The sequence below is a fragment of the Choloepus didactylus genome, chromosome 12 (assembly GCF_015220235.1).
Source record: "Choloepus didactylus isolate mChoDid1 chromosome 12, mChoDid1.pri, whole genome shotgun sequence".
Lineage (NCBI taxonomy): Eukaryota > Metazoa > Chordata > Mammalia > Pilosa > Megalonychidae > Choloepus > Choloepus didactylus.
In genome coordinates this window covers 60,793,141-60,818,168 of record NC_051318.1, presented here as the reverse complement: position 1 = coordinate 60,818,168, position 25,028 = coordinate 60,793,141, and the positions used below count along the sequence as shown (strand labels likewise).

General features: G+C 38.7%; 1 long non-coding RNA gene and 1 pseudogene across 1 annotated transcript in view; both read right to left on the bottom strand.

Annotated features, from left to right (window-relative positions):
• LOC119507282 overlaps positions 1 to 25,028 on the bottom strand; it is a 205,320-nt gene that overhangs the window by 36,675 nt on the left and 143,617 nt on the right. The window lies entirely within an intron of this gene.
• LOC119507274 lies at positions 21,951 to 24,959 on the bottom strand (annotated as a pseudogene).

The window sequence follows — 25,028 nt, the reverse complement described above, 5'->3', positions numbered from 1 at the left end:
AAGATCACACCCACAATAAGTCTGCTCCCACAAGATTGGATTAAAGAACATGGTTTTTCTGGAGTACATAATAGATTCAAACTAGCACAGATATGAAACAAAATGGAGTTAACTATGGTTAAGAGATTTAAAATGGAGTCAGGAGGCCATTCAGGAAGTTATGGTTATGCACATCTCAGCCAGATATCACAAACTGCCAAGGTACGCAGAAGCAAAAGCAGCAGTGTTTATGAGGACATCTGGACTCCATGAAACAACTACAAGATAAAGAAATCTGTAAACTCTAACCTGAAGGACAGTTGGAAAGCCCCAGATATCCACCAATCATAATTCTTTACAAACAACTTATGTAAGCTTCTTTTGCTTTAAAAACCCTTGCTTGGAAACCCCAAGACAGGACACGGGTTGGGTTGCTACCTGAATCTGTGCTTCCCAAATGGCAATTCTAAGACTCCAAATAAGTGCTTTTTTTTTTGCCTAACAGCTCAGTTTGTTATTTCTTGGTCAACAATTGTGACATAACAATTCCATTTCTGAGTGGAACTTAGAGAGAAATGAAGGTGTATATCCACAAAATAACTTGTACAAGTATGTTCATGGTAGCTTTATTCATAATCGTTAAAACTGGAAATAACCCAAATGACTGTTAACAAGAGAACAGATAAACAAAATGTAGTATATTCATACAATGAAATATACCTCAGCAATAAAAGGGGCGATGCACACAACAGATATATCTCACTGATATGTTGAGAGAAAGGAGCCAAATACAAAAGAATGTATACTGTACAACCCATTTATCTGAAATTCAAGGACAAGGAAAATGAATCTATGGTTATAGAAATCAGAACAGTGGTTGTGGTGGGCTGGGTTGTCTGGGAAAAGCAAGGGGCAACTCTCTGCAGTGATAGTAAACTTCTGTTTCTTGTTTTGAGTATAGGTTACCCACTTGTATATACAGTATTTGTTAACACTCACTGAACTTCAGCTCTCTGTATTCTGTTTACAAATTAAACATCAATAAAGGAGTGTTTTTCATTTCACAGTTTTCAAATCATATACCCATACTGTGCATCAGCTGGGTTGATATTATGGACTTTACAGATGAGGATTTTAAAGCTCAGAGATAATTGCTAAAATTTCCTAGTCTCTGCAAGCCTTTTGACCATTGTTTCATTCTCTTTACAGTGCATTTCCATTTTCTCCAGCAGCAAGTGGGAGCAGAGCCAGAAGTACTGAGATAGAAAAGAGTTAATGATTTTAAAATGCTGATGAAGAACTTTTCTGCTGGGATAGCTCCGTTTGGTTACTTGAATGCTAAACATAGGCTTTGCATATCAAACATCCACTTTTGTCTCTTACCCACTGTTTTAGAGAATGGGGAAGTTTTCCAAAGAGGCAACTGGAGAAGACCAGAGAGAAAAGAGACTATTGTTGCTAGGAGAGCAGGCTTCCTTTTTTGGCTTGAAGTGATTCTTTCCTACTCAGAACCATGGGGGAAAGATAAACGTTTATAACAGCATTGAGAGGCTAGAGTGAAGCTAGAAAGTCCTGCATCAGAGCAGATCTGCAGAGGTACAGATTGTGCAGACTCTGAAGGAAAGCCACACTGGAAGCCATGGATCAGGCTGACCAGTGTGACTGGTGATCTCCATACTCAGGGTGTCAGCAAGAAAGCAAAGGACATACAGCTGGCAAAGTGGACCCAATTGCCTGAGGTCAGGACAGGGCTCCTGGCAGGGCAGTTGCTCCAGGCTTACAGGCTGCTTTAGAACGCAGTATCCATTCCTAGTCCTCTGGCTGGCATCTAGACCCACATCCTTGAGGCTAAAGGAATGATTTATTGTTTGATGCTAATACATACAAAATTGATTCTACGCATATAATAAGCTGAACTGCCCCTTATATGAGAGATTGCTGATTAAAGAAGGAGATAGCCTTGTGATACTAACACAGTTAGGTTGATAGGTGCCTATGTTAGTAAACCTGTCTATGGTATGGTGTTTTGTTTTTTTTTATTTTTTTTGGGGGGGGGGGCGCGGTGGAAGTGTAAATTGTTTTTTTTTTTCTTTTTTTTAATATATATATATATATATTTTATTGAGATTGTTCACATACCATACAACTATCCAAATATCCAAAGTGTACAATCAATTGCCCGTGACACCATCACACAGCTGTGCATCCATCATCACATTTTTTTTTTCAATTTTTATAACATTTTCATTACTCCAGAAAAGAAATAAAGACAAAAAAAAGGAGATTCAAATCTTCCCACACCCCTAACCAACCCCCCTCCATTATTGATTCATAGTTTTTGGTATAGTACATTTGTTACTGTTGATGAAAGAATGTTAAAATGCTACTAACTGTAGTATATAGTTTGCAATAGGTATATTTTTTTTCCTGTATGCCTCTCTATTATTAACTTCTAGTTATAGTGTCATACATTTGTTCCAGTTCTTGAGAGAGATTTCTACCATTTATGTAGTTAATCACAGACATTGTCCACCACAAGATTCACTGTTTTGTGCATTCCCATCTTTTAACCTCCAACTTTCCTTCTGGTGACATACGTGACTCTGAGCTTACCCTTTTTACCACTTTCATATACCTTTCAGCACTGTTAGTTGTTCTCACAACATGCTACCATCACCCCTGTCGATTTCCAAATGTTTAAGTTCACCCTAGTTGAACATTCTGCTCATAATAAGCAAACACTTCCCCTTTCTTTAGCCTCATTCTATATCCTGGTAACTTACATTTCATGTCTATGCGTTTACATATTATAATTAGTTCATATCAGTGAGACCCTGCAATATTTGCCTTTATGTGTCTGTCTTATTTCACTCGATATAGTGCCCTCAAGTTTTCTTCACCAACCCATTTCTTTTAAGATGGTTTTGTTCCCACACCATACATTCCATCCTAAGTAAACAATCGTTGGTTCCCTGTATAGTCACGTATTTATGTATTCAGCACCATCACCATTACCTATATAAGGACATCTCCATTTCTTTCCCAAAGAGGAGGAAGAGTCAAAGAAGGCAGAGAGACAAAAGAAAAAGAAGAAAAAAAGAAAGAGAAATAAAACAACAACAAAAACATGACAGTTAGAAAGCAACAAAAGGAATGATAGCATTAACCTAAAGTAGGATAAAGAGTCAGACAACATCACCAATGCCAGGAATCCCATATCCTTCCCCTACTTCCACCCCCCACATGCATTTAGCTTTGGTATACTGCCTTTGTTATATTAAAGGAAGAATAATACAATGTTTCCATTAATTATAGTCTCTTGTTTACATCAATTGTATTTTCCCCTTAATCTCACCCTATTTTTAACACCTTGCAATGTTGACATTCATTTGTTCTACCTCATGTAAAAACATAGTTGTACCTTTTATTACAATCATTGAGCACCCTAGGTTTCCCTGAGTTACAAAGTCCCAGTCTTTATCCTTCGTCTTTTGTTCTGGTGTCCCACATGGTCCCAACCTTCCTCTTTCAACCATACTCACAATCATCTTTGTTCAGTGTACTTACATGGCTGTGCTACTATCTCCCAAAATTGTGTTCCAAACCTCTCACTCCTGTCTTTTCCTTTCTGTCTGCAGTGCTTCCTTTAGTGTTTCCTGTAGAGCCGGTATCTTGTTCACAAACTCTGTCATTGTCTATTTGTCAGAGAATATTTTAAGCTCTCCCTCATATTTGAAGGACAGTTTTGCTGGATATAGGATTCTTGGTTGATGGTTTCTCTCTTTCAGTATCTTAAATATATCACCTCACTTCCTTCTTGCCTCCATGGTTTCTGTTGAGAAATCTGCACAAACTCTTTTCAAGCTTCCTTTGTATGTGATGGATCACTTTTCTCTTGCTGCTTTCAGGATTCTCTCTTTATCTGTGATGTTTGATAATCTGCTTATTAAGTGTCTTGGCGTGGGCCTATTCAGATTTATTCTGTTTAGAGTCCACTGCACTTCTTGGATCTGTAATTTTATGTCTTTCATAAGAGATGGGAAATTTTCATTGATTATTTCCTCTGTTATTGCTTCTGCCCCTTTTCCCTTCTCTTCTCCTTGGGACACCAATGACATGTACATTCTAGATTTTTGTTTTGTCTTTACGTTCCCGTAGACATTGCTCGTATTCTTCCATTCTTTTCTCTGTCTGTTCTTTTGTGTGTAGGCTTTCAGGTATCTTGTTCTCCAGTTCCTGAGTGTTTTCTTCTGCCTCTTGAGATCTGCTATTGTATGTTTCCATTGCGTCTTTCATCTCTTGTGCCTTTCATTTCCATAGATTCTGCCAGTTGGTTACTCAAACTTTCAATTTCTACCTTATGTATGCTAGTGTTTTCATTATACTGTCCATCTCTTTTGCCATATTCTCCCTACACTTTTTGAATTGACTTATTATTAGCTGTTTCAATATCTGTATCTCAGTTGAAGTGTAAGTTTGTTCCTTTGACTGGGCCATAACTTCATTTTTCTGCGTGTAGGTTGTAGTTTTCTGTTACCTAGGCATGGTTTCCTTGGTTACCCCAATCAGGTTTTCCCAAACCAAAATGAGCTCCAGACCCAGAAGGACGAATTATTCAGTTAGAAAATCGGTGCACCCTGTGAGGCCTCAGGTCACTGCTTTTCTGCCCAGCAGGTGGCACCTGTCAGCTTATGGCTCCCAACTGGTATAAGGAGGTGTGGCCTGTGGCTGTTTTCCTCCAGGCTCTGGGGTCTAGTTCTGAATGGAAGACAGGTAGTAGAGCTGGGCCTCACCTTTTAGGGAAGATAAACCCCCTAGGGAGAGGTCATTAGCATTTCAATGGTCTCTGTCTGCCTGTGCTAACTCCACCCTTGTCTGGAGCAGAGGGCTGGGAACTGAAAATGGCTGAGGATTTCTCCACTGAGCTGAAACAGGAACAGAAAGCCCCATTCAGGCCCAGTCCAGCTCTCCAAGGTCAGTCTTCACCCAAAGCCTCTGTCTGCTTATTGGGGATTCGCATGGAGCAGTCCACACTTGTTAATTAAAACCCCAGTTGGAGCGCAGCTGTGCTATATTCGCTCACTCAGAGAGAGCTGCTCTCTGGCTGCATGAGGCTTTGCAGCTCAGGCCATGGGAGAAGGGGGCTCCCAGCTTGGATCTGCAGTTTTTACTTACAGATTTTGTGCTGCAATCTCAGGCACTCCTCCCAGTTCAGGTTGGTGTTTGATGAGTGTTCGGTCATGTTTGTCCCCCTGCAGTTATTCTGGATCATTTATTAGCTGTTCCTGGTTGCTTATTAGTTGTTCCAGGGGGACTAACTAGCTTCCGCTCCTCTCTATGCTGCCATCTTCTATGGTATGGTTTTGATATTTCTCAGTGAAAGCCAATTTGGAGCTCGCTAGGTAAAAGACGTGTACGGGTGAAGAGAGGTGGTTCCTGTGAAAACTGAAGGGTGGAAATAAATTAGCATACTGGTTCTCAACCCTGGGTGTCCACTGTAGATGTATGTGGAGTTTTTAATAAAATACTCTGAATGTCCAGGTTCCATTTCCCGAATATTCTAATTTAATTGACCTGGGGAAGGTAGAAGGCTGGACAGTATGAATTGTTGTGAAAACTCTACAGGTGATTCTAATGTGCAGCTCAGGGTTGGGAACCACTGAGAGGCAAAGGAGAAGACAGTTATTCAAAATAAAGTCCAAAATGGACAGCATGGATGGGCACTCCAAAACAACTTGGTGCCAAGAACTACAGAAAGAATAAAAGAATTCAGAGGTTGTCCCACTTGTGACCCAATGGAAAGTCAAAGGGAGATACCAGAGAACCAGATCGAGAAGCTCCCCCAGGGGTAGATGCAGTACAGTCCCACAGCGGGTTTTGTTGCTTCAGTTTTTCCCCCCAGAGCATTTCATTCTGCTGACCTTCTTACGGGAATTAAGCACGGGATCAGACTGTTGGCATAGGGTCACTGATTTAGTCAGTCACACATCCCACTTTGTCTTACAAAATGCCCCAAACAGCAACTTTCTGACTTTGAGTCACCCATGTAGATTACTCAGATAAGCCCAGAGCAGCAGACTAAAAATCATTCCTTTTATTGTGTCCCATAGTCTGTAAAGTTGCATATTCATATCCCATTAGCAAAGAACTATAGAGTACAATAATAAGATACTTTTCTTAGACTCAGATGAAGATTAGAAAGGAAAAGAGGCTTTTTTCCATACTCTGCCGTTGGAAATCTAAATTTGCAAAACTTTCCTGAGGGACCTTTTTTTTTTTAATCTCAAGAGAAATCTTAGAGGTTCAGAAAACATTTGATCCAATGTTCTCACTCTGGGAATTTATCCTAAAGAACTAATTATGGATATATACAAAAACTAATCTTTAAGAATGATCATAACAACAGAACCAACCAAAATATTTGTCAATAGGGGATTGAACATTTAAAGCACTGTAAGTCCATTCAGTAAACAAAATGTGAAATAATGTTGTAAAAGAATGTTTCCTAAAATTAGTTGATGTTCATAATATATACATAATATACATAAGATAAATAGTGGGTCACAAAGCAGAAGGTACAGTGTAATCAGATTTTGGTGAATATACTATATATTCATAAAATAAAACAGTGGAATTTGACAACAAACTCTTAATAGTGGTTGTTTGGGTAAAGAAGTAATTTTTCCTTTTGTACTCATTTCTTTTATTTTTTATAACTTTAAATCAATTTTGGGTTTCTTATGTGATTAAGAAAAAAGGATAAAGCAAATAAAGGAAAAAGACTGCAAAGTTGTATGATAAAAAAATTAACAGTTGACATTTCAGTGGAACAATCTTTGTTTATCTGTATTTTCAACAATGAGTATGTATTACTTTTATAATAAAAATGACCCAAGTAATTTTGATTGCATGTTTATAGAGTCATAGGGATTTCTGGTTTTTCAAATAATTCAACTGCTATAACTATTGTATTTTTAAAATAGGCTCAAAATTATTTTTAAAAACAACTGCAAACAAGAATACTAAGTGTTACCACCAATCCTTTTTAGCTTAAAAGGGGAAGAACCTGACCTTTCACTGCTGATAGCCATTTGGATTTGAGAACTGTCCTTGTGTAGCTATGCAACATCAGAGCAGAAGCCACTGGATTTGTGTTCTGCTTAGATATTTCCATTTTCTGTAGTGATGTTTCATTCTGTATGTGGAAGCAGTAGAGCCTTTGCTAAGAACTTTGTTCACTGTGCCTCTTTAACTCATATATTTTTTTATTCATTTTTATTGACATATATTCACATACCATGCAGTCATACAAAACAAAGCATACATTCAATTGTTTACAGTACCATTATATAGTTGCACATTCATCACCAAAATTAATTTTTGACATTTCCATTACCACACACACACACACAAATAATAAGAATAAAAATTAAAGTGAAAAAGAACAATTAAAGTAAAAAAGAACACTGGATGCCTTTTTTTCTTTTTTTTTTATTCCCCCATTTTTCTACTCATCCATCCATAACCTAGACAAAGGGGAGTGTGGTCCATATGGCTTTCTCAATCACATTGTCACCCCCTCATAAGCTACATTCTTATACAATCATCTTCAAGATTCACGGGTGGGTACTCATATATTTTTATTGATTTCTTCTACATTGAATCAAGCTAGTTCTTGACAACCCATACCTTATAAGCACCAAGCTATTCTCTAATTACATTGTGTCATTGTGTATATATTCAAGTGCCATTTAATGCAGGAGATCACATCAAAGTATTCACCTTTTCACATTTCATAGAAAAAGAGGGAGATATTTCAAGATTCCCAAACCTATCAGTTTCAATTGCCAAAGGCATTTCTACTGAGAAAAGTCATTGTCCATCACTGTAGTGTGAGACTATTGTTTATATAAAAAGTGAACCCTCCATCCTCCATGTTCTTATGTGGAAAAACAACAGGCTGTGTAATTTCCTGCAAAAGTTACCTGTGAGGTCTGCCTCTGAGTTGAAACTACCCCACAACCCTCATATCCACTTGCTCTTATGGGAACTGGCATATTTTCATTAGAAATAGTTCACAGTGGGACATTGTGATTAGTTGAATTGTCTCTCCTCAAAAGAAATGCTGAAGTCCTAATCCTCAGCACCTCCTAATGTGACCTGATTTGAAAATAAGGTCATTGCAGTTGGAATTGGTTGTGTTAAGATGAGATCATCCTGGTTTCGTGAATGCCCCCAATCCAATATGTCTGGTGTCTTTACAAGAAGAAGACAAGACACAGACCTGGAGAAGGTGGCATGTGACAATGGATGCAGAGTTTGAAGTGCTGCAGCTGTAATCCTTGGAATGTCGAAGACTGCTGGCAAAGCATCAGAAGCTAGGAAGAAGCAGTGAAGGATTCTCCCTGAAGGTTTCACAGGGATCATGGCCCTGCTGACACCTTGATTTTAGATTTCTAGCCTCCAGAATTGTAAGACAATAAATTGCTGCAGTTGTTTGCCACCTAGTCTCTGGTAATTCATTATGGCAGCACTCAGAAACTAAGACAGACCTGGACAGAGTCCAGATAGGCAATCAGTATCTCAGAAAGATGAGCAGAACCTCCCCTAGTACTCACAAGAGAAGCAGTGCTGACCACTGAGGCAATCAAACCACTGTTTGCAAAATCCTCCAGAGCAGGTGTGTTGGTTTGAATATACTATGTCCCCCACAAAAGTCATGATCTTTTAATGCAATTTAGTTGTGTAGAATCTCTTGATTGAGTGTTTCCACGGACATGGGATTAACGCAACTGTGGGTGGGACTTTTTGATTAAACTATTTCCATGGAGGTGGGGACCCTGCCCACTCAGGGTGGGTCTTGATTGGTTCACTGGAGTACTTAAGAGAACTCAAGAGCTGACACAGATGTTTGCTGATGCTTACGCTTGGAGATGCAGATGGAAGGATGTTTGGAGACACTAAGCTAAGAGATGAAGCCCAGAGTTTGCCCCAGAGAAACTAAGAGAGGACCTCCAGATACTTAGAGAGAAACGCCCTGGGAGAACAAGCACAGATGCCCAGCAGCTGAGAGGTAAATGCTAAGAGAGACAGAAGACCAGAGACATTTTGGAGAAAGCCATTTTGCAACACAACCCAGGAGCAAAGGACCAGCAGATGCCAGCCATGTGCCTTCCCAGCTGACAGAGGTGTTCCAGATGGCATCAGCCATTCTTTAGTGAAGGTATCCTCTTGTTGATGCCTTAGCTTGGACAATTTTATGGCCTTAGGACTATAAATTTGTAACTAAATAAACCCCCTATATAAAAGCAAATCCATTTCTGGTATTTTGCATAATGGCAGCTAATAAAGAAGCCATCTCTACTCTCCTCTCCACTAGGATGGGTACACAATGTCCTTAATGTCAGTCAAAGAAACTGACACACTGCTGAGCTCAGCTCACACAGAGCAAATAATTAGAACTTCGAGGTCTGAAAGCAGAATTCTGTAACAATTTGAAGAGCCCTTCCTTTTCCACAGGATAGTTGGAAACACTGCCTCTCACAGCTGCACAGAGCAGTTCTGTGGTCTCATTTTACAAGTGTTTGAAATTATTTCATGGCCATCCCATGATGTCAGCTGTCATCCAGGCCACCACATTCTGCCGGCAGCCTGTGAAATGAGGTGTGGAGCAGAAAATTCAGCTTTCTCCAGTGAGCAATGGCTTTTGGGCTCATCCGTCAGTCCTGGCACATTGTTAAGTGTTCTCAGAGGGGCTTTTGCAGCACCAAATGTGTTTTCTGAAGGCAAAATTGTATACAAATTGTGGAGAAAGTATCTAGTTTTGTTTATGTGTCAGATGAAATCTTCTGAGCTGTTCTTGTTGCCTGTATCTGGTCGAGACTGTCTACCCAAGCATCTCTTGCAAAGTCCTTTGAGTATCTTCAAACGCCAAAGTATAAATACTGACCAAAAAAAAAATTGTAAAATAAAGATAAAATGAGATTTTAAAATTGATAAAAATAACCACAGATTTAACAACATAAAAATATAGACAACTTCCACTCTTCCTTTGCAACACTATGTACCAGAATAAATTGAAACATGATACAGTAGGCTGAATAATGGCTTCCCAAGATGTCCATGTCCTAACTCTCAGTACCTGTGACTATTGTCTTAGAAAGTAAAAGGGACTTTGCAGGTATGATTAAGTTATGGATGAGATTATCCAGGATTATCCAGAAGGGCCCAGTGTAATCACAAGGGTAATTATAAGGAAGATCAGAGTCAGAGCGGGCTATAATGACAGACACAGAAGAGGAGAGAAGTTGCTATGGTTCGGGCAATTGTCAAACTTTTATCTCAGGACTGCTTTAAAATTGGAAAAATTATTAAGGACCCCGAAGTGCTTTTGTTGATGTGTGTCCCGTTGATCAACATTTACCATATTAGACATTAAAACCAGGAAATGTTTAAAACACAAGAACATACTTTCCATTAGCTGTCATAAAGATGACATCATCACATGTCATTTACTCTCTGGAAAACCCCATACACTCATGAGAGAATGAGAATAAAAAAGGAAATGGGATCTTGGTTTTATTATGAAAATAAATCTTACCTCCAGATTGGACTACACTTTGTATATTACTGGCCTAGTATAACTAGCAAATTAAAATTGCCTAATAAAAGCTACCAAAATTAACTCAAAAGAAAGTAAAAGAAATGCACAAATAACTAAGGAAGGTATTGAAAATGTTATCAAACTTTTTTTGTACAATTACGACTCCAAGATGAGGTGGTAAAACAACAAATTAATTAAAATGCTCAAGAAACCAAGAAATGTGCAAATAAAAGCATGATAGAAAATCCTGAAAGCACAAAAAAGAAGAAAATATAAAAACGGTCTTAAATTAGACATTCTTCTGTGTTGAAGAACATTTTTCTATTCTTAGTTTTCTTTAAAACTTAGGCAGTGAGCACCCTAACTTGTTCATATTGAAAAGGGGAGTCGATATTATGGGGTAGGGGGCTGCATCAGGTTGATGTTCTTGAAGAAGCTGTTGCCTCCGGGTTTTAGGATTCTGGTAGATTTCGGTTTCTGAAAAATACACTTAGTGAGTGAAACTTTGGTTTCAGATAGGTATTTCAGGACTACTGTTGGTTAGGGCTTGGCAGACTGTGGCCATTTGGGATGTCTAGCTGGAGCTTGCATAAGAGTAACCTCCAGGAAAGCCTTCTCAACTCTATTTGAAATCTCTTAGCCACTGAAACCTTATTTTGTTATGTTTTTCCCCCTTTTGTCAAGAAGGCATTTTTAATCCCTTGAGATCATCTAATCTTAAGTCATGGCATCATCTGTTCAAGTCCTTGGCAAAATCCCTCCCCTGTAAGCATAACATTCCTGGATATGCCACTGGTGATCTTTAATAGAAGTTGGTTTCGAAAACTGGGAAGTTTCTGCCACAGTCATTTTGTTTATTAGCAAAAATCAGCAATCCATCTTTTCTTAGGTCCTCATGTGCTAAGATTTTATACAGTTCTCTAGTTACAGAAATTCTTCCTCTGACTCTACTTACTGTTCACAACTATTATAAACTCAGTGTTAGTACAGTGAGTGTCCCAGGAAGAAAGAAGAGATCCTTGACCACCAATATCCCACATTAGGAAACATATATTATTAATGACTCTCTCTTCTACATTACTGCCTATTGTAAGGGATGTGTGTACAACTTCATTCATACAAAATTGGTGAAGGATGGTAGTTTTCCCTAATTATCCAGCCCAACAATGATAACTTTGGTGCCCCTGGTGATTGAACAGCCTCCATATCCTGGTGAAGAGACTTCTCATTCTTGGACAGTGAATGTCCAACTCCAGCCACCTGGCTTCCCTGCCTCAGGCTGAGGGGCAGGAGAGAGATGCTCATTCCCTCTTTGTTAGGTCGGAGTCATTCTGGAATCCACACGACACAGTGAGTCAAAGTTTAAGTATAAAGTTTAAGATTTATTAGAGGAAGAAAGCAGGTGGGAGCCAGCAAAAAGAAAGAAAATGGGTCCGAGCTCCCAGCTGGGAGCTGCATTTTTTTAACAAACAAAGGAACCCACGTTGGGAAGGGTGCCTGCTGTGGTGCTCTGTCTCTCGATTGGGTGAGTGCCTATCAAGTTTTGGGCTGATTGGTTGCTAGGGTTCTGACACAGTATTCTCCTTAGAGAAGCAGCTGCGTTATCTATCAAGGGAGAGTAGCCCTTTCTGGTGGTTCATCTTACGGACATATCTGACCTTGCCTTACCCACCTTTGAGGTGCACTGTGGCTGGAACAGCCTTGAACAGCCTTCATTCTTTAGTTTATGGGGCACCTGTTTTCTGTGAGATAAGCTGTGGGGCCCCTGGGTTAGAAACTCCTTCTACATGTTAGTTTCTTCTTCTGGGATCTAACACTCTTCATAGGAACTTCTTCTCAGGACTGATTCTTTGTCTTCATGGTGTGATTGTTGGCCGCCTTCAGAACAAGGAATCTAGGGTCAGACGCTGCAATGTCTTTTATCACTTCTACCACATTCTTTAGTCATACAGACCAATTCTGATTTAATGTAAAAGGGGGCTACACAAGGTCATGAAAACCACAGGAAGATGATTTGGGGGGCCATCTTGAATGCCGACTACCACACATGGCTAAAAAAAAAAAAACTAAAAACATTGTGGACAACTCATAGAATAAATATAATTAGTTAATTAATACTTCGAAAAAATTAAATCTCACTATATTCAAAGAAATAGAAAGTAGAATAAGACACCAGATTGTTTTTACATTCATTTAAATTAGGTAACACAAAGGAAGAAGTCTTTATAAAAAACATAAGTAATCCCTCTTATCTAGTCCTCCCATCCCAAATTTCCTTCCCCAGAAGTAACTCATGCTAACAGATCCTTTGTGCACCTTCTAGGAAGATTCATTGTATATACTAGCAAATATGTCCATGTATTTCCATAATTAACACCTTACTGTAGATACTGTTCAGCCCTAGATATTTTTAACGTAGCATCATATCTTGGAGTTCATTAGATATCAGTTCATATAAAATTGCCTCATTTTTAAATTAATGCACAGAAATTGTAGGGGATATTATGAAAACCTTATAGTGTCCTTTCACTTTCTCAACTCCTCTGTGCACTGAAGTTTGAGTGAGACTGATCCCACCTGGAGCTCCAGGGTAGGTTTTGATTTGTGGAAGCCAAGCAGCATGTCTTGTCCCCCATCAATAGTGATCATTTCAGTGTGTGTAAAGTGACTTAGGTTGGTCCAATCAAAATGGAACCAAGGTTGTTTTGATAATTCAGGAAGTTGTTTCCTTTCTCAATGAGATGAAGAAGCACAAAACATCTTGCAGTCCCAAGTGGAACCAGCCTTATGTTGGAGAAGATATTGTGGAAGGCAGAGAAGAGAAAAGGAAAGAAACTACATCTTTAGGGATGGTGTGACACAAGAGGTTAAGGCCATCCTGAGGTCTACTCAACCTCTGAACTTCCAAGTCATCAATGTATATTCTTATAGTTTGAGCCAGTTCAGTTTTGCTTTCTGTTATTTTCAACAGACCTCTAATCCAATAGTGTATGATATGGCTACACCATATTTTTATAATTAGCTCCTTTAAATGCATGGTTGGGTTGCTTACAACCTTTTGCAATTACAAACAATATAGTCATGGATATTCTCTGTTCACATGACTTTGGGAACAAGTATGAATATAGCTGGAGAAATAATTTCCAGAAATTAAATTGCTATCAAAAAGTAGGTGATTTTAAATTTTAGTAGGGATTTCTCCCATAGAACTAGTATTAAATTTGACAAACATTAACAAAACTATAAGAATGTATATTTCCCCAACCACTAACACAGGGTTATCAGTTTTTGATCCTCAAAGATTTTGTTTCAAGGAGTAATATTTAATGCTGACAAACATATAATAGGATAGACACCCTGGTATACCTCTGTTAAGCATGTTTACCTACAACCTTTCTGGAAAGCAATTAAAGTAATATGAATCAAGGTACATTCATTTTTTTCTAATCTGCTAATTCTATTTTGAGGACTCTTATGAGGAAAATTTCAGCACTATGGATCGTGATTTACATACAAGAGAACACTGAATTATTTTTTAAAAGAAAACACTGAAAATAAGAGGAAAAAGGTAAAGTAGATTATGGCCTGTCCATAGATGAAAATTATTCATCCATTAAATATCATGTTTTTGAAAAACACTTAATAATAATGAAATATCTCATGATATAAGTTAAACAAGCACACATTCAAAGTAGCTTGCTAAATGTTGAAAGTATACACACATGCACTCACATATATAAATATGTGTATGCATTCCTGTGTATTTGATATATATTTATATATAAATATTGTTTATATAGTTATATATGAATACAAGTGTTAAAAGGATTTATGCATCAAAATATTAATTGTATTTTTCTTTGTAGATTTAATAGTGATTGATCGCTACTTTCTTCTTAATAATCTATATTTCTAAAATGCTTTACAATGAACATATGTTATTTTATAGTTAGAAAAATGTTACCTTCTTTTACTATTCCTTGGCTTTAGCTTGACAAGGAGTTTGAATTCTTAATTATTAGAGGAGGGGAGTCTAATGAAAAGGCTCCACCAGACTTTAAACCCAGAAACTGAGAGCAAGCAGCCCCAGATGCTAACCAAGTCAGGAGTCCTCAGTGACACGGCCCTTCTCCCCAAGGTGGATCAACACCTTTCAAACATCATAGATTTGTGTGCGGAGCTGCCATCTACCGGCCCTGACTGGTGCGATTTGGCTTTCCCAGGAGACTGGACACTCTAGGAGGCTCCTTTGGGCCTTTTGTGCCTTGCATGTAAGTAACTAAGCAGTTACTGTGTGCCTGAGGCTGTGTTTCCATGACACACCATGTTGCAACTCGTTCCACACAGATGCTCAATTTAGTAAGATGTATGGCCATGAAAATATTTACTACCTACTTCAAATACCTTTGACAATGCCCATTCAGAAATATTTTGAATTAATTTAATCTGGCAATACAAAAGTTGAAGGCACAGCTCAAATATGGGAGGAAGTTCAAAATTCAGAGTCCTGTCAATAAATAGTTCAAGGTTTAATTAATTAATTCATTCATCTCCATTTTTTCATTACTGGTTGTATTATGTACCAAGCATTTTGGTAGGTCACAGGGACTTAGTAATGAGCAAATCATATAGTTTTTCTTGCAGTAACGAAATAGATAATTCACAGACAATCTCACAAATAATGTAAATTGTGACTGTGCTAAGTATCACTGAGAGAGAGAAGGAAGAGAGGGAGCACAAGTGAAGTGGTCACAAGTGTGGACTCTGTAGTCAGATGCTCAGCCCAATCCCAACTACAGCCACTTACTAGCTGTGTGACCCTAGGCAAGTTATTTAACCTCTCCATCCTCAATTTGCTCCTAAACAAAATGGAAGTCATAAAGTATCTATTGGGTTGTTATGGGGATTAATTGAGTTAATATTTGAAGTGCTTATAATAGTGTCCAACACATAATAACCTCCAGTTGAATGTTTAATACATAAATAACCTAACAATGTGCATGTATTCAGAACATTTAATAGGGAGGTGTGACTGAGGGGTCAAGAAGGCTTCCCTGCAGAACTGGTTACTGAATGGCTGGTTACTCATGTGAAGGGTATGGGCTGAGGGAGTTATAAAAGATCAAGATGGTACAAACAGGCAGGGCCTGTTTGGCCACATTATATATTTGGATTTTTTTCTTATGAAAGTGTTTTATGCAATGAGTGACTAAGTCAGGTTTCTGCTTTGAAAATAAAATTGCTCTGGCTGAAGCATAGAGGAAAGAGAACAAGTGAGGATAAGAGATGGTTCATTTGGAAGCTGTTATAATAATCTAGGTGAGAGAAAAGTTAGCTTGAACAGGAACAGAGGCAGTAGAGAAGAAAAGTGGACATATTTTAAAAGGCTTGGCAGGAAAATGGACCTCCCAGGGTGGTGGGATCGTATATTGACAACGAGGGAGAGGGAAATGTCAAAATTAACTCCTGGGTTTCTGGAGCTACCGAGACAGGGACTACTGGAGAAAAACTAGATTGGATTTAAATAGAATGACTATGGATATGTATAAATAGAGTTTGAAGTGACTTTGAATCATCCAAGTAAGCTGTCAAGTAAGCAGTTGGTTATATGGATCTGGAGCTCAAGGGGATTGCAAGGTTGGAATACATTATCAAATGCTGGTGAAAGGCCAAGTAAGACTGACAGAAAAATGTCTGGAGTTAGCAACATGGAGGTCAGTGTTGACTTTAGAAAATGTTTTTTTCATTAAGTGATGGGGTTTGAAGACAAACTGAGAAAAATTGATCAGTGAGAGGGAGGTGAAAGAAAGGTAACAATGCGTATAGACAACTCTTCCAAGAAGCAGCAGAAAAGAAAAGTGCAATAGCTCGAGGCAGGTTTGTGGTGCAGGGAGCATTGCTTCAAAAATTGATGAAAAAGATCCAGTTGAGAGGGAGATGTTGAATATACAGGACAAATAAAGTATAATCAATAGTGCAAAGTTTCTGAGTAGGCACTTGAATGAATTGACCTTAAAGTTGAATGAATTGACCTTAAAGAGAGGAAGGGAAAGATCTGGATTGAGGCCAAGAAAGGAGGATAGATGAGTCCAGATGTAGACCTCTAGTCTATCAGCCACTCCTTGCTCATCCTGCCTGATCAGCATGATGTCATCAATACAGTGGATCAATGTGACATTTTGTGGGCTTCCCAGACCACCCAGACCTCTTCATACCCTAGTATGAGAGAAGGGAGGGTGAGTTAACATAGCCCTTGGGCAAAGCTACTAGTATTTTTGTAAATTCCATGTAAATACTAACTGGGAACCTCTTTTCTTATCAGAACAGAAAATATGGCATCCATCAAACCAATGGTCCAATATCATGTAGCTTAGGCTTTATATATTTCCTCTAGGAAGAATGAAACATCTGTCACAGCAGCTGCAATCTGGGCTAATACTTGGTTGAGCTTGCAGGGATCCATAGTCACTCTCCAGATCCATCAGTATCTAAAGGTTCCAGAATGGAAAATGAAAAGGAAAGAGGAATGTAATAGGGCCCCCCACCCCACTAATTTTTGCCATATCCTCATTCCGCCTCTCCACTAGAATGCATTCCTCAGCATGGGGTGGGGAGAGTTTCAGCGGTTTCTATTTGGCTTTCCCACTATATTCTCTCTTACCCAATAGAACAACGATACAATGAAAGAACTATTCCAACTTGCATGTATATCCATCTGCATTTTACATTCAGGAAATGGGGAAATGACCACTGGATAGATCTATGAACCCAGTGGACCCACTGGAAACTAGACTTTAGTGAGGACCCCTTTATTGCCTGACCCTAGAAGACCACTGGAGAGCCATGATGATGCTTTGGTTCTCTGAGTACCAAATTCAATTCATACCTATGCTCAATAATCCTCAAAATGTCTGGATATTTCCCTCCCCTCAGTGTACACTTATCTGAGTAAATGAGAGGTCCTTTCGGGTAACGACTAGGAGAATTGCTGCAATGTATACTTGCCACAGTGTTTTAGTGTCCTTCCTCCTAGAAATGAGGCCACCTTTTCAGTCACTGGAGTCCAGAGCTGAAAATTGGCTCAAGTTCAGGAAGTGAGCGAGAGATTGTGACTTTTTATTAGAGTAACTTTTTGTGACTCAGCCTCCTGTTCCCACTTACTCTGATTGTAGATGTTAAACAGCACATATATTTTGCTCCAAGGGACACCAGACTCTATTACCTCTTCTCCACAACTTTTTAAAATGTTTTAAAGTTCCTTAAAATGTTAAATATACACCTACCATATGATCAGGCTACTCCACTCTTAGGTATTTACTCAAGAAAAGCAAAAGCACATGTCCATACCAAGACTTGTACATGAATGTTCATGGGAGCTTTATTAGTAATAGCCCTAAACTAGAAACATCTGAAATGTCCATCAACTTGTGAATGGATAAACAAATTGTGGTATAGGCATACTCAGCAATAGGAGGAAATATTAATTACATGTGATTAATTAATACATGAAACACCAGGGATGAACCTCACAAACATTATGCAAAGTGAAAGTGCTGAAACACAAGACTAAAAACTATACGATTACATTTATATGGAATTTTGGAAAAAGCAGAAGTATAATTCCAGAAAGAAGACTGGTAATCTCCTGAGGCTGAGAATTAAGGAAGGTGAGAGATCTGAAAGGAGCATTAAGAGACATTTTAGCATAATAGAAATATTCTATATCTTAATTGTGGGATGATAACTACTTACAGTTACCAAAATTCACCAAACTGTGCCTGTATAGTGGGTGTTTCATTATATGTAAATTATACCTCATTAAATCTGGAGGGAAAAAGATACTCTGCTAAGCACTAAAGTAATACAGAGATAGAAAGACTATATCCCTGTTCTTGAACAATATATAATTTAGTAGGCAAAAGAAAAATGCACACAAATATGTTTAATAAATATATAATGTGAGGCACAGCATGAAAGGAGAGCAAAGTGTTGTGAGAGTTTAAAAGATGAAGCAGTCACTTCTGTCTGGGGAGATCTGACAGAGCTTATTGGAAAAGGTGCCATTTAAGTCCTGACAGATGATTTAGATAACTTAGGAGAGAAGAAACTCCAGAAAAACTGTATGAAGAATGTACAAATATAAAAACTGTAGAAGTTATTTGAACAATGTTTAACTGAGGCATAAAGATCATGTAGGAAATTACTAAAGGATAAGGCAATAAAGATCATTTGAATGAAGATCATAGAACTGCTAAAAGTCTCGGTTACAAGCAACTGAAGTCACTGATAGTTTTTAAACTTACAGGTTGTGTGACCAGAACTTTCCTTTAGATGAAGATTATACTGGTAGTTTAATGTAGGATGGATTGGACAAGAGGTATGGAAGGAGGCTAGGAGGCTACTAGATGGTATTGAAATTTCCCAATTGAAAATACAGAAATGGGAATGGAGAAGAAAGAAACACGTATGAGAACAAGAAACTGGAGATTGCCTGGACATAGTGCAGAAATGAAAGATGACCCCAAGGACCTCAATAACATTAATAAGAAGAGAATCATTATCAGAGATCTGTGAAAGTTAAAGAAAAATGAGGTTTGAGAAGGGGCTGTTGGATTAAGTGATTCTGTAATCAATCAATGAATAGTTACTGAGTGCTTACTCTGCACCCGGTAACAGAAGTTACAATGGGGAAGCAGATGAATAGTCTCTGTCCTCAAGGGGTTTATCTTCTTGCATGGGAAAAGAGACAATAATCATATAAACATATATAAGAACATTTATTTTAAAAATAAGATAATTAATTTCAGTTAGGAGATCATGTCTTCAGGCGAGTAGTTTTCCTAGTAAAATGATAGACATCATAAGTGTTTATGGAATTAGCAGTTATTAAAAACTGGAACTAGTGAGCATAGACTACTACTGAAAAGGAAAGAGAAAGTCACAATTTAAAGGTAAGAGATAAGTATTTAATGGACAAAAATAAATAAATAAATTGGAAATGGACTTTTTGAAGACATGACATAAACAGAATAATTAATGGAATAAATCCTGCAAAAAAAGATAGGGTTTTAAGCATAGGTTAAACCATTGGCCTTAAGAGGGAAAATAGGTCGATTGGGAAATTAAGAATAGGAGGACAGGTGAGAATGCAGAAAAAATGTAAGATTGGAAATACCTTGAGGAATATGAGTTGGGAAATGAATTTGACTTTTTTCAGATAGTTTTACTCACTTTTGTAAAGATGAAAGAAAAAGGTTATGGATAGGAATATGACTGTGAACCATAGGAGTTAACTGGCAGTGTTTGCTAAGGGCCCATATAGGATTATAAGGCATGAAATTTTAGAGCGCTCAGTCAGCATGACTTTCTCCAGTAATCCAAGAGTATAGAGAATTTAGAAAATTCAGGCTGTTTACAAAAATTAATGAATGAATAAATGGCAAATATGATGGAAGTTCAAGGATTTAAGGTATTTAAAAGCACTATTGAAATGGACAACGATGGGGTCAAAAATGGGCAGGCAAAAAAAAAGAAAATTCAGTATCAGGGAGAAGTCATGGTGAGTCCAGGATAAAATGATGAGCTGATTCAGAATAAGGCATTTGAGGAGCAGGGCATGAAAGTACATTGTGGACACAAGGGAAAAGCAGAAACTATGATTGGGGGTTATAGAAGTTCCTAGAAAGAATATAGTCAGGATGAGGTGTTAGGTCTTAATTAAAAGTACTGTGCACAATATGGGTTTAAAAAAAAATGCTTCTCAAATTTCAATCTAACATTTATTTACAGATTGCTATGTGAAATCCTAAGGTGATAATTAAAACTCCATAAACATTTACACATTGCACAATTCTTTGAGGAAATATGAAGAAGCACTTCCTTCATCTTTTGAGCGTTGTCTATTTTTTTTTTTTGAAAATTTATGAAGATACTCATTTTTTTAATCTGATTTACATTTGACAAAGCAATTGTAAGTATATAAAAAGCTGTTTGACAAAGTCCAGAGTCTAGGTATCAAACAGTATTGCTCCCTGGCTTCCCCACACAGAGGGCACTTATGCCCACTCCTCAAAACTGTGCTCTGCAACGCATCCACTAAGTGTACATTTTGCTGCTGTTGTGTTGCATGTCGAGTACAGGTCTGTGTGCATCTGGCATCAAAGAGGTGGACCAACAACCACTAAAAGCCTTAGTTCCAAATGTCAAAAGTCAGTATTAATAACTACCAAGTATTAATCATGTACTAGAATGGTCAGAAAGAAGAACAAGCCATGAATACTGTGTAGAACGCATCTTTTATAGAAATACTGTGAGCTATTTCTAACTCATTCCTCCCTTTGTCAAAGCCTGCGCTCTCATGTCAAATTGAAAAAAACTACTGTAACAACGGTTTCCCTAAGACCGATGCCTAAGGCTATTTGCATATGATTTGAAATCATAAATAATTCAGAAAAAAGTTTAATTTTAAGCTCATAACAGACACCTGGATTTTATGTCAGTTTATCATAATTTAATGTGCCTGAGAATTTTTGTGCAAATACATATCATTTTTCATTAAAAATATGCATAGTACACTTTGGAAAAAGTTTAGCTGCCACCATCTTTCCTTACAAAATATTTTTACATATATAAATAAATAACATCCCCTAATTCCTATTGATTGCACTTCTGGTTTTACTTCTTTCAGCTTCCAAGGAAATTTCAGAGACATGCAGTTGTTCATATTCCTTGGCCCCTGCACTTATCCAGAAAAAATATTCTGGAAACAAATTTCCTTGGTTCCAAATTACCCATATCTTCCTTCTTAAAAGTAAATCCCTCCCACCCCACCCATGTTGGATTTTTTGGTGCGTTGTATAAAAATACAAATTTAAAAAATGAACAGCTGGATGCTTTTATTAATTGCCGCCACAACAGGAATTTGGGTGGGGTTTGTGCTCCCAGTGGCTCAAAGCCTGATAACAGAAAGGAAAATGGGAGTCTATACTTCTGATCTTTTTAAAAGAAGTAAAATTCCTTGTTTTGTAAATGCTCTGAACATACCATTGATGATAGTTTAAACAGACACTAACAGGGAAAACATATAAGCCATCTCACTATTGCCTTAGTAACAGACTGAGCTCACCCTACCAACCTTTTAAAACAGTTTTCTTTAAGCAACAGTGAAAGCTGCTCCTTTTTCTCTTTCCGTCTTGCTAACCTAGCTTCTCCCTCATTACGCTTCGCAGAAGTAAATGTGCTCACAAGTTCAGCATTTCTGGTATATTTCTATATTACTGAATTTATTTTCTATTCACTTATTTTCAAAAGAAAATCCAACTGAAGGAGTGTATTAAATTTTTCTTCTTCTGAATCCACTCATGCCCTTTCACTTACACTTTCAATTTTCAGACCTTGTCCATTGGGGCTTCATCTCAACTCACTTTCCATCCCTCCACTTTCCCCTTTCCACAGTCACAACCCTTCTGCAACATTCCTTTTCTGACTACTCAGACCAGACCACATGTATCAGAGAATAACTATCCTTCATGTACTAATTTGTACAAAAGCTCAGTAATTGCTGAACCTCATTCCTCCTTCAGGATACCCATTTTGGGTGAGGATGTACAAACTGGGGTTCCATCGTTACCCATTATGAAAAGAAGACTCTGATTCCTCCTCACCCCAGCTAGTAAACTGCTACCTGATCTTAAATGAACAATAGAGTCTAGTTTTTTAAGACCAATTTCTGCCTCTTGGCGTCTTCCATTCTCCTGGGCACCAGGAGTCTTGACCACTCTGGCCATCCCGTCTCTTCAGCCTTTCCACTAAATTCATCTTCAATTGGCCAACATCAGGAGGGTTCCAGTAAGGTCTCAAGCCATACATCTCCTGGAGGAATGTTTCAGCTGGTCAGGAGGCCAAATAATTTTCAGAAAGATGTGCTCAAAGCTCAAAGGACAAAGGAGGACAAAGTGAGTAAGATGGTGAATTCAGTGGAGTGGAAGGAAAAGTCAGGGCTTTGGGGAGAGGCTGGAGGAGAGAGTTCTCTGAAAGGGGGCTGTGGTACACTTTAGCGGAGATGCCTCACTCTTGTAGAAGTTTGGCCAAGCTCCTGGTGCTACTGAATGTTATAGTAGAATCTCGTCGGTTGGTGATGGATTCGCCGATGCTGAGTCTGTAGGACAGGAGAATTCACAGCTGTGCCTGATGCACTGTTACCACTACTACTTCCACAGGATAATGAAGGGAACCCAGAGCTGGGGGTGACCTGAGTGATGTCAGAGGGATGCAGTATCCGACAGGTGGTAAATGTGAATGTCGGTTTGTGCATGACAGACAGTTTCTTCGGTTTGAAGCTGCACTGCTGAAGTAATGGGTGGGAGGAAGAGCTGTGTTACTGGCTTGGATAGTGCAGGTTTCTGTTCCACTTGAAAAGGCTGCTGAACCTGAAAAGTGACACCCTCCTCTTCATCCTCTTCTAAATCTGAGAGGTGATAGATGGTATCCTTGGGCAACTGGGTAAAGCCTTTGGTGATGACCCCTGGTCGTGGATCAAGGATGGTTCCTGAGTTTGGTTGAGCAAGCTGCTGCCAATGCTGCAGTTTGTGATCCTTCAAGGGGCTTGACAATTTGCAATTTTTCTGGCATAAAACCTCACAGGCAACTGGCACTGCTGAAGTCTGTGATCTCTGACTGGTTGGTGCAGAGGGAGGCAAGGCTTTCTGTGGGGGTGCCACAGCCACTAACCCCTTTTTCTGGTTAGCCAGAACCTGGATCTTCCACTCCCATTCTTCAGCAAAGAACTGCTTCTCATTTAAATAGTTCTGTTGATGCAGACTAAGGCGGTGTAGCGCTGTAGCCAAATCACTATCTCCAGAGGGTCCTGGTTGACCCATCTTCTGAGAGTTCTCTAGAACCTCTTCCAAGTTGCTCCCCTGGTTCAGTAGTGTTTCATTCTCTGAGTGCTGTAAACCAGACTCATAAGGTTTTGCTGTCATGATGACACTTGAGTGGTTAGAGCCTGGGATGGGTAGCATAGCTGGGAATGGGACAGAGTGGCCCTGTGTGTCATTGGCAACCTTAACTGTATCAAATATCTGTTTCTGATGGGCTTTTTGTTTAAATAGAGAAGATTCTTCATCCAAACTTAACTTTTTACACGTTTCCCTCAATCTTGGCTTCTAGAGATTCCCCAGTAAAAGCTCCATATGACTGAGAAAAGTAGAGAAGAGCAGCAGGGCAAGATCTACTACAAAGTTCTTTTATTTCTTCTTGGGATTCATGTAACATTCCCAGACACTCCATATTCCTGTCCTGTAACTCATGTAGCTCCATTGTTAGTTGTCTTTGAGCATCCTTGGAAGCTTGTAGGTGAAGTCTCAGTTCTTCTTTTTCAATCACATGCTCTTTAAGTTGTGCTGAAGATCTACAATCTGAGACAGGAGAGAGGATATCTCTTCTTGGTATCAAATCAGTTCATTACTCTTCCCTGACAGTTCTTCAGTCATTTTGGACATCTGAGCATTTATTTCATGAAGTTGTTTAACACAGACATTCACAAGTTGTTGTTCCTTCTCTTCATAGGTAATAGTTTCTGTTTTTATGTGACAAGCCTTGGATTGAAGAGACATGTTCTCATCTTCCAATTCTTTGAGCTTTTCTTGCAGCATGTCCAACTGCAACAAACCTTGAGATAAGCTAAAGTGAACCAAAGAGGTGTAGAATAGCTAGAATCAATTTCAGTCTCTTCAGAAGCAATGTAGACAGTTTGAATTAACTCACCTTTCTTGGATAGCTCACGCTGCAGCTGATTAACTTGATCAAAGGCTTGTCCCCATTTTTCCTCTAGGGCTTCATTCTGTTCAGATAAGACATGGTTTCGCTTTAAGAGAGCTTGTCCAATTCGAGCAGCTAACTCCAGATCACGATTCCTCTCAGCCAGGAGATGTGTAACCATGTTGATGCCACTGTAAGTTTTGGTCATCTGCTCTACCCTCTCTGTGCCTAGAATCACCTAACAGAAAGTCTCTTCAGCAAGGACTGGAGAGACGGCATCAGATACATTTTGGTGCTGCCATGTGGACTGAGTCCAGTCTTGGCTTTCATATAAAAAGAGAGAATCCACTCTTAGCTTCTACTGGGGTAGCTATTCTTCTAGCAGACTCACCAGCTCAACTTCAGGGAGGTACTCATTGGAGCAGACATCAGTGATGCTCTCCAAGTCTCTACGATTGATATTCATGAGGTTTTCTTCACCTGCTGGTGATGTGGAAATGGCATTCTGGGATTGACTCATGCAGGATCCTTTGTTGCGTAGGTTGAGAGGGACAGCTTTGGTATGAATCAGAGTAAAGGAAATCCATCAAGCCATTCAATAAAGAAATGGATCTGGTCATATGGATTTTTTTCTTTTGAACAAACTTTTTTGATGAGTCAAATGACATCTGGAGCAGTGAGTGCTGTC